The following is a 14278-nucleotide window of genomic DNA, read 5'->3' as shown; positions in this document are numbered from 1 at the left end:
GCTTTCCTCTAGTTTATTTTATTGTAAGAATACAGTGTATAAAACATGTAACATACAAAATATGTGTTAATTGACTATGTTATTGGTAAAACTTCCAGTCAGCCACAGGCTGTTAATAGTTAAGCTTTTGGGGATTCAAAAGTTGTATGTGTATTTTCAGCACTTACGCACAGGTGTGTGTGTGTGTGTGTGTGTGTATTGGTGCTCCTAATCCCCACGTTATTCAAGATTAGGAATTGAGTAGACAAATAGGTAGTTTAGAAAAAAGGAATCCGGAAGATCTGCGACAAGGGGAGATCAGTATAAAGGTGAGTAGGGCAGAGGCCAAGCTCTGTTAAGATAGAGTTGAGGAGGGATGCCTGAGTGGCTCAGCGGTTGAGCATCTGCCTTCAGCCCAGGGCATGATCCTAGAGTCCTGCTATCGAGTCCCACATCGGGCTCCCTGCATGGAGCCTACTTCTCTCTCTGCCTGTATCTCTGCCTCTCTCTCAATCTGTGTCTCTCGTAAATAAATCTTTAAAAACAAGAAAAAGATAGAGTTGAGGTGGGTGAATACTTAACTGCGTCAGTGTGATTTGGTGATAGAGCTGCAATCTGCCCCTGCTTTTTGAGCTTTTGACTAGTAGCTAAAGTACAGGAACAAATCTCAGTTGAGTAGGTCCAGACTCTATGTGGGAACAGGCAATTTTGTGATACCTAACTGAGCTAAGTAGTGCAGAGGGTTGGAGATTGGCATGGGCTCCTGTGGAGTAAACTGTGCCAATTTCATTCACTAGCTGTGGAAATCAAGGGTATACGTATATATTTTTTGAGTCTTTAAAAGGTATGTTCTTATTTGGTATTTTATTATATAATTTTCCACATCTTAGAGATAGATATCAATTTAGGTTTTGAAAGGTTGCTGCCGTGTGCTGTGTTTTTATATATTTTTCTCTTCATTGTTTTTTCTTGGAAGATTTTATTTCTAGATAATCTCTGCACCCAACATGAGGCTTGAACCCACAACTCTTGAGATCAAGAGTCATATGCTCTGTGACTGAGCCAGCCACTAGCCCTTCTCTTCAGTTTTTTATAGTTACATCAGAAATGTGAATGGTGGTTTGCCTTGTTTATGATGAGGATGATAGAATCATGAAGTTATTGAAATGAGAATTCTCTTCTTGGCACTGCTTCCTATTTGCTGTGTGATTCTGGGTTTGTTACATATCTCTCAAACCTCGGTTTTCTTTAAAATGGGCTGATAGTTCTTACTTTATAGGTCTTTTGGGTGGATTAAATGAAAAAAAATGTAGAATACTACAGAGCCTGGCAGATTGGAAGCGCTCAATAAATTTTACTTATTATTAGATCCAGTTTTTTTAAAATAATTTTTTAAAAAAGGTTTTATTTGTTTATTCATGAGAGACACACAGAGAGAGGCAGAGATAAAGGCAGAGGGAGAAGCAGGCTCCATGCAGGGAGCACCATGTGGGACTCAATCCTGGGGCTCCAGGATCATACCCTAGCCGAAGGCAGACTCTCAACCGCTGAGCCACTCAGGCGTCCCGATTAGATCCAGTTTTGAACATTATTTAATTAAATATTTAAGTTTATCTAATTGAGATATTTTTTTGTACAAAGGAAGCTATCAGTGTAGACTTAAGGCAATTAGAATATATTTTAAAAATAAGCATATGTAGTTTTGGATTTTTAACTTTTCTGTTTAAAGCTGTGACATGTGAAGCTTTTTTTTTTTTTAAACAAATGTCTTTTAGCCAGATTTTCATGTGAATTTTAAAATACTAGATTTCTAAAATAGGAATGGGAAAAAACAACCTTAGCATCATATTATGAATATGATAAAAACTAAAGATACTCTTGTAAAAATCAGGAGCAAAGTAAAAATGCTCTACTGTTACATGGTTTGTTAATCCTGGTTACTGTATTAAGTTTTTAAAAAGAGATAGAAACACAAATAGATGAATAAAAAATTAAATAAGAAAAGCAGAATCAACAAAGTACCAGCTTAAAAAAAAAGAGAGAGAATAATGTTCTTAGAATTTTGCATGCAAAATCAAGGGGCTCAAGAATCCCCTGCCGAGGCACATGGATCTCCTGTTAGAACTCGAGTTGTAGGGGAAGAAAAGATGGTTTATAACTAGTCAATAAGTGCTAAAGTGACTTTCTACAGATTCATACCTGTTTTGTGATGCTCTGCTTATTCAACTCTGCTGTTGGAGTATGAAAGCAGTGATAGAAAATACATAAACGAATGAGCATATAGCTGTGTTGCAAAAACAGGTGGTCAGCTGGAATTGGCTTTTGGGTTAATATACTTACCTCTGTTTTACATTTTTTGACACTTTTTCTCATCAGTACATTACCTGTGATATCAGGTAAGGCGTTTCTTGCTTGAATGATAGCCCTGTTAATATACTATTAAATGCTTAGATTGAAGCCAGCAGGTAGAACAAGAAAGGTACAGCTGCAGGTAGAAGTCAGGGAATTTCTGTATACAGAAAAGTTACAGATTTCTGAAAGTTGGATGTGCATACAGATCACTGGAAATCATATAGGTCTTGTTACATCCTGATTTGCTTGGGGGATTCCAAAGGAGAGACCAGGATTTTGCATTGCTAACAATTCCCCAGGAGATACCCATGCAGCCAGTCCCCAAAACACAATTTGAATAGCAAGGTTCTGTGTCAAGACTGAAACATCCACAAACACAAATTTCCAGTCTCTGTGGTATTAGTTAATGAATGAACTCGTTATTTGAATCCATGGGAGTAGTAGGCTCCCAGTTTTTCTTTTAGCTTTTTAGCTTAATGTTGAATTGGAACTTCAGTACCACTACAAAGTCCTTGAAAATGATAGTTTCTACTTTTATTTTAATTTAATTAATTAAATTTAATTTAATTTTGTTTTATTTATGAGAGACACACACACAGAGAAAGGCAGAGACACAGGCAGAGGGATAAGCATGCTCCCTGCAGGAAGCCCAATAGGGGACCCGATCCTGGGACTCAGTCAGGCCCGGAGCGGAAGTCAGATGCTCAACCGCTGAGCCACCCAGGCATCCCTAGTTTCTAGTTTCTTAACTGATATTTTCCCTTGATGTTTGGTTTCCCCTGATGTTCTTTTGGTACCTGTGATCATTAGTTGCATTTAATTTTTTTGTTTTCTCCATTTCTTACTACATATATGTCTTATTAGCAAAAGTATGGTTATTTATGGGGCATCTGGGTGGCTCAATGGGTTAAGTGGCTGCCTTAGGCTTAGGTCATGATCCTGGGATTGAGCTCTGCATCAGCCTTCCTGCTTGATGGGCAGCCTGCTTCTCCCTCTCCACCACTTGTGCTTTCTTGTATGCTCTCTCTTTCTCAAATAAAACCTTAAAACAAACAAAAATATATTTATGAATAATGAGTCATTACATGTTGCTTAGTAGTTTCTTGGAGGTGAGTGGAATGTTGAGTTCATTAATTTTCCTTAAAGAGGACAAATTGTGGGGCACATGGGTGGCTCAGTCAGTTAAGCATCTGCCTTTGGCTTAGGTCATGATCCCAGGGTTCTGGGATGGAGCCCTGCATGGGGCTCCCTGCTCAGTGGAGTTTCCTTCTCCCTCTTTCTCTGCATGCTGCTCCACCTACTTGTGCTCTCCCTCCCTCTCTCTCTTTGTCAAAAAAATAAATACAATCTTTAAAAAAAAAAAAGAAGACGTTGTAATATTTGAGTTTTTTTTTTTTTTTTTTGATTCTGGACTTTTGTTTTAGCAAAATTGTGTAACTTAGGGAAAGGTAAAAGAAGGGCCAGATAGCCATATGTCTACCAGATTGATTCAACACTTTTCTGTAAAAATTTTTGATTAGCTTTGTTGAGGTATTATTTCCATAAAGTAGATTTCAATGATTTTAAGAAATATATGTAGCCATATAACCACTACCATAATATTAGAACATATATCAACCTATAAAGTTCCCTTGTGCTCTTTGTAGTCCATTGGAAATACTTTGTGATATCCCTTTTGATTTCTATTTTGACCTGTGGGCTAATAGAAGCGTGCTAAGTTCCTGATATTTAGGGATTTTACCACACATCTGTTACTGTTTTAATTGCACTATAGTCAGAAAACATACTACATGATTTCAGCCTTTTTAAATTTATAGAAACATGCTTTATGGCCTAGGATTAAGGTCTGTCTTGGCGAATATTCCATGTGTCCTTGAATATCCTGTTGTTGATTGGAATGTTTGTGAATGTTAATTGGATCAAGTTGTTTGATAGTGTTCAAGTTTTCTGTGTTTTTATTTTTTGTCTACTTGTTCAGTGAGGACTGTTATGATTTTTATCTATAATTATAATTCAGTTCTGTCAACTTTTTCTTCATGTGCTTTGAAGCTCTGTTAGTGATACACATTTTAGGATAGTTAGGTCCTTTTGATGAATTGGGAAATGTTTTTCTTTACCCCTCATAATTTTTTGTTTTGAAATTTACTTTGATAATACCATAGCTACTCCATCTTTCTTTGGACTGTTTGTATGGTATAACTTTCCTCACCCTTTTTACTCTAACTCATCTTTACTTTTTTATTTAAAATGTCTTTTGTGTAGCCTGTATTTTTGCCTTTTCCTTTTTATGAAAATAACGACTGTCACTCATTTCTGTGTTATGTTTAGATCATTTACTTTTTTTTTTAAAGATGTTATTTATTTATTTATTTGAGCACATGAGAGAGCACAAGGTGGAGGAGTGGGGAGAGAGAAGCAGACATCTTGCTGAGCAGGGAGCCTGACACGGGGCTCAGTCCCAGGACTCTGGGATCATGAACTGAACTGAAGGCAGTCACTTAACAAATTGAGCCACCCAGTCACCCCTAGATCACTTACTTTTAATGTATTTATTGATATGATTGATTTTAAAACAGCCATCATAATATTTGTTTTCTGTTACTCCCCCCGCCCCCGTCCCTGACTTTTCCTGGGTTCTTTGGGATTAATTTATTTAAAAGACTCTTGGCTTATGTGTTACATCTGTTTGCTATGTTTTTAGAGGTTGTTCCAAGGGTGTACAAATATGTATCAATAACGTATACTTGTGTACCTTCAAATAATACACAATTCTATTTCTCTTCTCCATTGTGATGTTATTGTCATACATTTTAATTCTATGTGTGTCATAAATGTCACAGTGTGGTTTTTTTTTTAAAGTCTTTTAAAAGGATTAAAAAAGAAAAAAAATTCTCATATATTCATTATTTCTTGGCACTATTTTTTTTGTCAGTACAGATTTCCATCTGGTATCATTCCTTCTGCCTGTAAAGCTTCCTTTAACATTTCTTGTATTTGCAGGTCTTCTAGTGATGATTTTGTCAGTTTCAATGTCTGATAAAGGGTTCATTTCACCTTTTTCTCCCTTTTATCTTCATTTGTGAAAGATACTTTAACTGGGTATAGAATCTTAGGTTGAGAATTTTTTATCCCTTAAAGTACTTTAAAGATGTAGCTGCATTATCTTCTGGCTTATGTAGAATTATGCTGTCATTTGTAACTTTTTTCCTCTGTATAAAATGTGTCTTTTTCTAGTTGTTTGCTCTTTTTGTCCCTAGTTTTCAGCCATTAGCCTATGATTTGCCTCTGTGTGGTTTTCTTTTATATTTAATTCCGTTTAAGGTTTGTTGAGTTTCTTGGTTCTGTAGATTTATAATTAAATCCCGTTTCCCTCCTCATGTTTGTTTTCTTGTATGTACCTTAATGTATGGAACATATTTATAATAGCTGTTTTAACCTGTTTGTATGCTAATTCCAGAATCTCTGTAATTTCTGTTTCTGAAGTCTGATTTTTCCTCCAGTTATGCAGAAAAATATATTTTCCTGATTTTTTTTTTTTACATGCATGATAATTTTTGATTGGATGTAGATCATTTGATTATTACTTTTTCACATGTTTGGTTTTGTCCTTTAGATCTTGTCTGACTATTTTGGTGTATGGTTAAACTACTTGGAGTCTGTTTAATCCTTTGGAAAATGTATAAAATTTGTTAGGGTAAGGTCCACAACAGCTTTAATGTATGGCTAATTTTACCCCGTGAATAAGGTGATGTTTTTCTGAGGGCTATACCCAATGCTCCATAGATTACAGGTCTTTCTTTCCTGCATGGTAGGAATATGAACACTTCTCAGCTGTTAATTGGCTTTGAAGATTGTTCTGCTGACTTTTTTTTGTGTGTGGTTAGTTTTTCTGGCCTGAGATAGTTTATTTTCCCCTATGTTCAGACTCGTACTCAGCAAAACCCTTAAGTGGACTGCTTTTTACGTCTCAGAGTGCCCTCTCTGTTCAGCTTTTTCTTGGCTGACCCACGAATTCTGAATGCCTGACCTCCCTGAATGTGGGTATCTGGCTCCTCAATTCCTGAGACCCTCAAGCTTTTTGGGTTCTTCCAGCCTGCACATTGGTCTGGAATCTACTTGTAGTTAGTGAATTGGGCTGGTTGTAGATTTCACCTCATTTGCTTATCTTATTATGTATTTTGTACAGTTTTCTAATTGCTTATGGTAGTTGTAGATTAAATTCAGTCCTTTTTTCTCCATTATAGCCAGAAGTGGAAACTGATGTAACAATTTACATCCTTTTTCTTATTGTCCTGCCTGGAATCCCTTCAATGAAAATTATGCATGTCAATTTACTCCTGAATACTTGAAAATATAACTTTAAAAGTTCAGAATATTCTATTATATAGCTACAATGCTATTGTATGAAGCTGTCGTATGAAGAAAATTAACAAGATCCTAATATTATCTAAAAGTGATTCCAGTTTGTCCAGGATTGTTTTCAAATGTTTTTTAATTTTCTTCTTAATTGGATTATTTTCTATTTTGCTTTTTTGTTTTGTTTTGCTTCTTTAGTTGTTTTTGCTCTAGCATATTTGGACAATGTTTATGGTTGTGTGGCTTTTCTCTGCCCTGTTGTTGTTTTTTTGCTGTGATATAATGTGGATAATTTTTTCCCCCTTTTTTCTGAGCCAAAGTTTCAGGGGCTGACTATTTTGTGTTTTACTTTTGCCCAGTCATGGAGTCATGACCATATTCAACCTTTTTGAGAATTCCAGAGCTCTGTTCTCCTTTGAGTTTTAAAAATAAGTGAATTGTAGGACTTCCGAGCATTAGGGACAGCATCAGGAGTCCAATGTGTTATACTTTTCCACTTTCTCATTCGAATATTCTGTTTATTTCCTTGGCTACCTGTTTGAGAGATTATACAATTAGTTATGCCCAGTGTTGTATTAGTGCACTGACTCTCTTGAAAACAAGAAAAAACCCTCTGATTTTAGCCTTTTCTAACTTCAGTGGTTTAAATTACTGGCCCCCTCCACTCCCACCCCTGGCTGATTTCAGGCTACCAACATAATGTCAATGAATGCAGAATTGGAAAGAGCTCTTCTGCTCGTGAACCTGTATTAGCTTAGCTTAATCCAACACACACTGGCTATATCTTTTTCTTACTTGGTTTTAGTTCTTGAGGAATTTTTTATTGTTTTTTTTAATATGTGAGGATGGACTGCTTTTTTAAGTTGTTTTCTTATGGATTCCCCCTTTGTTTTATCAAGTATTAGGGGATATAAATTACATAATCCAGTTTTAATACATTATCTTAACTTTAATGATTTTTTTTATGTTACTGAGATCCTTTCATAAATACTGATATTTAGGCATAATTAACATAGAAACATAAGTCTTATGTAGAAAATGATAATGACATGGACTTGATAACTACATGTTTCTGGGTAGCATTTTTAACTTTACCAGTTAAAATCTGTGAATCATGTTTTACCTCAATTATAAAGATTCAGAAGATCACTCAGATCCTTTGCCAGTGGAAAGTAAACATTATCTTTCCTTAGAAAATTCCTTTGTGTGGGGGACAGAGAAAACATGACTATTTAATAACTCTCCCAGTAGTGTTCCATCCATGCAAATAATTGAGCTTTTATCACATGTCACCAAAACAGCAGTATTTATTGTTTTAAGTTATCAGAAATGGCAGAACACTTAATCTGAACTGTGACTTAAAAAGTTGACTTTTTTGGTGCTGAAAAAGTAGTGGAAGCAGTAACTTTGCAAAGCCAGGTTCATGCTGTGGTTACTCAGTCCACTTAAGTACAATTCAGTAATCCAATGGAAATTCTAGATTGATTCTCAAAATAAAATAAACTACCCCAAAGTTCTTATACTACAACTTATTCATTTTTAATTTCTTTTTGATATTTTCTCTTGTGTGGAGTATATTTTAAACCCCAGTATAGACTAAAAATACTTTTAAAGAATATGGATAATGTATAGTATATTTGATTCCATTATTTAGTCTTGATTTTTAAAAGTTTCATACTAGCAGACTTTATCATCTCTTATACCCTGGCTTCACTCTATTGTCTTTGTTAGTTGCAAAGATAACTTTGTATTCTAGTTTTGGACTCCATTCTTGTCATCACTCTTGAGAGCAGTGCATTCAAGAGTACAGTGAAGTGACTCAGTAATAGTTTAAATTAAATGATCTTTTAATGCTGGGATTTGTGCTAAGCAGTTTATCTGCATTTAAGATAGCCCTTGTCTCTTTTATAAATAAGAGCCCTGAAATTTTAAAAAAGTTAAATAATTACCCAGCTCATCTAGTTAGTCATGGCTAGGAAGTATCAAAATGAAAACCCAGTTCTGTGTTTATTCCTCAATTTATGGCCTTAATTTGTATATGTAGGTCTCAAAGGCAAGTGTGGGAGGAGGAAGAGATGGAGATGATGATGATGATGATGATGAATAATTTACTAAGCCTCTATGGTATTGTAGGCCCTTTGCTAATAACTACACATGGCTTAAATCATAATCCAAACAGCCTTAAGAGAGAGATATTCTGCTTCTCTCCAGTTTTAAAGATGGGGCCCTGAAGCTGAGTTTTCCATTTGGTCAGGGAAAAAAGCTAATAAATGAAGGTAATGGGATTTAAACCAGATAATTTTTTATTCTGGTAAAAAAAAAATGCTTACCATAAAATGTATAACCTTAACTATTTCTAAATGTACAGTTCAGTAGTGTTGAATATATCTATCTTGTGCAGTTTTCAGAACTTAAACTAGATGATTTGATGTAAGAATTTGTGTCCTTAACTGTACAATGATTTGTATATACAGAAAATTTAGTGATGGACACTTAGGCTTCATGCAATACATTAGACAAACCATTATAGTTTCTTTTTTCTTTTTTTGTTTTTAATTGAAAGAGAGAAAGAGCATGTGCCTGTGAGCATGAGAGGGGGTAAGAGGCAGAGGAAGAAGCAGACTCCCTGCTGAGCAGGCAACCCAATGTGGGGCTTGATCCAAGACCTTGAGATCATGACCCAAGCCAAAGGCAGACACCCAACTGACTGAACCACCCAGGCGCTGCCCCTATGGTTTCTTTAAAAAAAAAAAAAAAAAAAAAAAAGGTGTTTTGTTTTATAAAAGAGGACAGTTTTCTTTCTTTCTTTTTCTTTTTTTTTTTTTTAAAGATTTTATTTATTTATTCATGAGAGACACACAGAGAAAGGCAGAGACACAAGCAGAGGGAGAAGCAGGCTCCATGCAGGGAGCCTGATGTGGGACTCGATCCCAGGTCTCCAGGATCACCCTCTGGGCTGAAGGCAACGCTAAACTGCTGAGCCACTGGGACTGCCCAGGACAGTTTTCTTTAGGAAGAAATTTTGATTTCTGAGGTAATCACTAGTTTTGACTTCTTCTCACGGTGAAGATGGAGAAACCAGGACCAGATTTTCCCCCTTGTTTGAAAAAAAAACAAAAACAAAACAAAACTAAGGAAACTAGGAAAAAACAGAGAAACCACAGTTTTTAAGACACTAGTCACCAGGTGGTAAAGGACAGTGATCCCTGAGAGGGAGAAACAAATGAGGCAAGACCTATGATTGCTTCAGCTTTCTATCTTGAGAAAATTGCTGTCTACAATGATGATATGGGAGGGAATCTAGATATAGGCCAACTAACTCTCTAGGTTGAGAACATGAAACTGAGAGTTAAGGGGAACTAAAGCAACTAGAGTTCACAGACAGAATATCAGAATGAAGAGTGCTGCATAGAGACAGAATCTCTGGCATCTGTAAAGGATTCCCCTACTGTTTGACAGTTGATCAGTGCATACATGTGAAGAAACTATCTGAGGCCAGAGAAAGAAACAGTGCCCCATGTTCACAGAGAGCAAAAGATAGTGCCTGTTCTCACTGGCTAGACTGAAAAAAATTCATAATTTGTGGAGCAGTGGGGTAGACTAGTCAGATAGGTCTTGTTTCAGTAGTGAGGAATAATTAGCCCTACACCGAGTATTGCTCCAGATCTGCCTAACAAATCATAAATGCAAGACCCAGAAAGATCAAACTATTTCCAAATAACCATACTTTCTCCTGTAACAAAGCCCAAGAATATCTATAAAAATACAAAAAAGCTTAGCACCCAACAAAGTGAAATTTGTCATGTTTGGCATCCATTTGGTGAAAGATTATATTATAGCATGCATTGAAGCAGGAAAACAGCAATCCATAATGAGAGGAATAAGCAATTAATTGGAATCAACCTAGAAGTGACACAAGTTGTAGAATTAACAGACAAGAACATTATTAGTATTATAATCATATTTCATATATTTAAAAAGTTAAGTATAGACGTAGAAAATATAAAACACAAATCTAACTTGTAGAGATGAAAACTATACTGTTTTCAGTGGAAAATACAGTAGATGGCATTAACAACAGATTAGATATTGCAGAATATTAGTGAACTAGGAGATACAGCAGTAGAAGCAAAATGAAAAGAGAAAAAAGAATTTTTAAAAAAGATTATTTACTTATATGAGAAAGAAAGAGCATGAGCAGGGGGAGGAGCAGAGGGAGCAGCAGACTCCCTGCTGTGCAGGGAGCCAGATGCATGGCTTGATCCCAGGACCTTGAGATCATGACCTGAGTGGAAGGCAGATGCTTAACTGACTGAGCCACCCAGCTGCTCCAAGAAAAAAGGATTTTCAGTGACTGTGAAAAACCACTAGTTGACTGTGGGAAAAGTTTGAGTGACCTGGTATAATTTGAGTCCTTCTGGGGAAAGGTGGAGAGAGCTTAAAAATAAAAAAAAAAAAAATTGAAGAAATAGTGGTTGAAAAACTGTCCACCCACAGATCCAAGAAGTTCACTGAAATAAAGCTCAAGAAATATGAAGAAGCACTTTGAAATCAAATTGCTCAAAGCCAGTGATAAAGAGGAAAATCTTAAAAGCAAACCAGGGAGGGAAAAGATACATTATATTCAGAGGAGCACAGATAAGGGTGACAGATTTCTTTTCAGAAGGAATACAAGTGAAAAGATGGTGGAGCAACATTTTAAACGTATTTAAAGAAAAAAATACAAACCTGACAGCTTGGAATGCCCAGTGAAAGTATCTTTCAAAAATGAAGACAAAATAAAGACTTTCAGACATACAAAAGCTGGAAGGGTTTTGTTTTGTTTTTTTTTTTTTTACCAGTAGAAGAAATGTTAGAGGAAGTCATCTAGAAAGAAAATGATACCAAATGGAAATATGGATTCATACAAAGAAATAAAGAACCCTGGAAATGTTAATTAGGGAAGATTTTTTTCTTGTTGTTTAAACATCGTTAAAAGATAATTCTGTTTTAGCCAAAACAGTAACAATATATTGTGAGGTTTAAAGGATATGTATAAGTGAAATATATAATGTCTATAACCTAAAGTCCAGCAGGAGAGGAATGGAAGTATGTTAATGTTAGCTTCTTATACCTGAAGTATTGTTTAACAGTTGAAGGTAGGCTGGGATAAGTTAGCGCCGCCTTCAGCCTAGGGTGTGATCCTGGAGACCCGGGATCGAATCCCACGTTGTGCTCCCGGTGCATGGAGCCTGCTTCTCCCTCTGCCTGTGTCTCTGCCTCTCTCTCTCTGTGACTATCATAAAAAAAAAAAAAAAAAAAAAAAAAAAAATAAGTCCAGGGGTGCCTAGGTGGCTCATTTAAGCATTTGCCTTTGGCTCAGGTCATGATCTCCGGGGTCCTGGGATCAAGCCCTGCTGAGAAGGGAGTCTGCTTCTCCCTCTCCCTCTGCCCTTCCCCCTGCTCATTCTCTCTCAAATAAATAAAATCTTTAAAAAAAAATTAATCCAAAACAAGGAAAAGGGAACAATCCAAATTAATCCAAAGTACAGATGAGTCAAATAGAAATAAATAGCATTGATAGACTTAAACCTAACCATATTAGTAACTACTTTAAATGTAAATGATCTAAATATCCCAATTAAAAGGCAGAGATTATCAGAGTGGATGAAATGCAAGACTGGAGGAGTGCCTGGCTGTCTCATTTGGTAGAACATTTGACTCTTGCTCTCAGGTGAGTTTGACCCCCATGTTGGGTGTAGAGATTACTTAAAAAAAAAAAAAAAGACCCAGTTACATCCTGCCTAGGACAAGCCAAGTATCAAGACACAAATGGGTTAAAAGAATGGGAAAAGACACACTATGCTAGCTCCCCAAATAGAGGGTAATGGCCATATTAATATCAAAATAGATTTTAGGATATAGAATATTACAAAGAATAAAGAATATCATTTGATAATGATAAAGGATGAATTAACCCAAAAGGCATGATAGTCATTAACATCTTTGTGTGTAATAACAGCTTCAAAAATTACTGAAGCAAAGAACTGCAAGGAGAAATAGAAAAAATCACAGATTTTACTAGCCCTCTTTCAATAATAGAACAGGTAGATAGAAAATCAGTAAGGATATAAAGACTTAAACAACCCCAGCAACCACCTTGACCTAGTTGACACTGTTTTTCTAATGAACATTTGAGTTTTATTTATTTATTTATTTATTTATTTATTTATTTATTTATTTATTTTAGATTTAGTTTATTTGAGAGAGAGAGAACATGAGAGTATGATCAGGGGAAGGGGAGAAGTAGGTTCCTGTGCTGAACAGGGAGCCTAATGCAGGGCTCAATCCCAGGACCCCAGGATCATGACCTGAGCTGAAGGCAGACCCTTAACCAACTGAGCCACCCAGATGTACTGACCTCGTTGTCATTTATAGAATACGCGATAAGAGCAGAGTTGACGTTTCTAGAACATTCACTCTTAATAGCAGAATACACATTCTTTTCAATTGCCCATGAAATATTTGCAAAGCTAGATCATATTCTATTATAAAATAATTGTTTCTGAGTTTAAAAAAGCAACGTTTCTGGCTATAGTGGGATTAAATTAGAATTCAGTAACAGAGGTAATTGAAAAATCCTTGGTATTTGGAAAGTAGCAGACTTCTAAAAGGACATGGATCAAAAAGGATATCAGAAAATATGTTGAATAGAACAAAAATGGTAACAGCAAAATCTGTGGGATGCTGCTAATGCTGTATTAAGGAGACATTTATAGCACTAAACATTTGAATTAGAGAAGAAACAAAGTCTTAAATCAGTGGCATTACCTTATGAAACAAAGTCAAAAAAGAAAATAATGAGTTCAAAGTGAAAATTAACAAATAGAAAAAATAATAAGGGAAAAATAAAACAAAAGTTTTTTTTTTTATTTTTTTTAGAAGATCAATAAAATCAGTAAATCTCTAGCCACCCTGATCAAGAATGAAAGAGACAAATTATAGATTACCAATATCAGGAATGAATCTATATTCAAAAGATATAAGAAAATATAATAAGGGCGTATTGTGAATAACTTTACCTCTATAACAATTTAGGTGAAATGGGAAATTCTTACCAAACCTCATTCAAGAAGCAGATAACCTGCTTAGCACTTTATCTATATATGAAATTGAAATTGTAGCTAAATCTCATTTCAAAAAGAGAACTCTTGGCCAGGATGGCTTTACTGGTGAATTCTACCAAACATTTAAGGAGGAACTAATACCAATTCTATATAAGTGTTTCCAGAAAATTGAAAAAAAGGTATTCTTTTCCAACTTCTCTTTTACTCTAATATCAAATCTTGGCAAAGGTAGTACAAATAAGGAAACCTACAGACCAACTTCCCTTGTGACTGTAAAAGATGATACAACGTGACCAAGTGGGGTTTATTTCAGTAATGCATAGTTGGTTTAATGTTAGAAAATCAGTCAATTTAATTCATCATATTAAACTAAAAGGAAAAATGTATATAATTAACTCACTGGGTGTGGAAAGATAAGGTGACAAAAGGCAGCATCTGTTCCTGGTAGTTTTTTTTTTGTTTTTTTTTTAAAGTCCTGGTAGTTT

At 35.5% G+C, this 14278-nt stretch overlaps 1 protein-coding gene across 1 annotated transcript in view; it reads left to right on the top strand.

Annotated features, from left to right (window-relative positions):
- ADAM10 (ADAM metallopeptidase domain 10) overlaps positions 1-14278 on the top strand; it is a 126594-nt gene that overhangs the window by 19756 nt on the left and 92560 nt on the right. The window lies entirely within an intron of this gene.

This window comes from Canis lupus, chromosome 32, assembly GCF_048164855.1.
Source record: "Canis lupus baileyi chromosome 32, mCanLup2.hap1, whole genome shotgun sequence".
NCBI lineage: Eukaryota > Metazoa > Chordata > Mammalia > Carnivora > Canidae > Canis > Canis lupus.
Note: the sequence above shows the minus strand (reverse complement) of the source record. Positions and strands in the feature narration are given on the sequence as shown.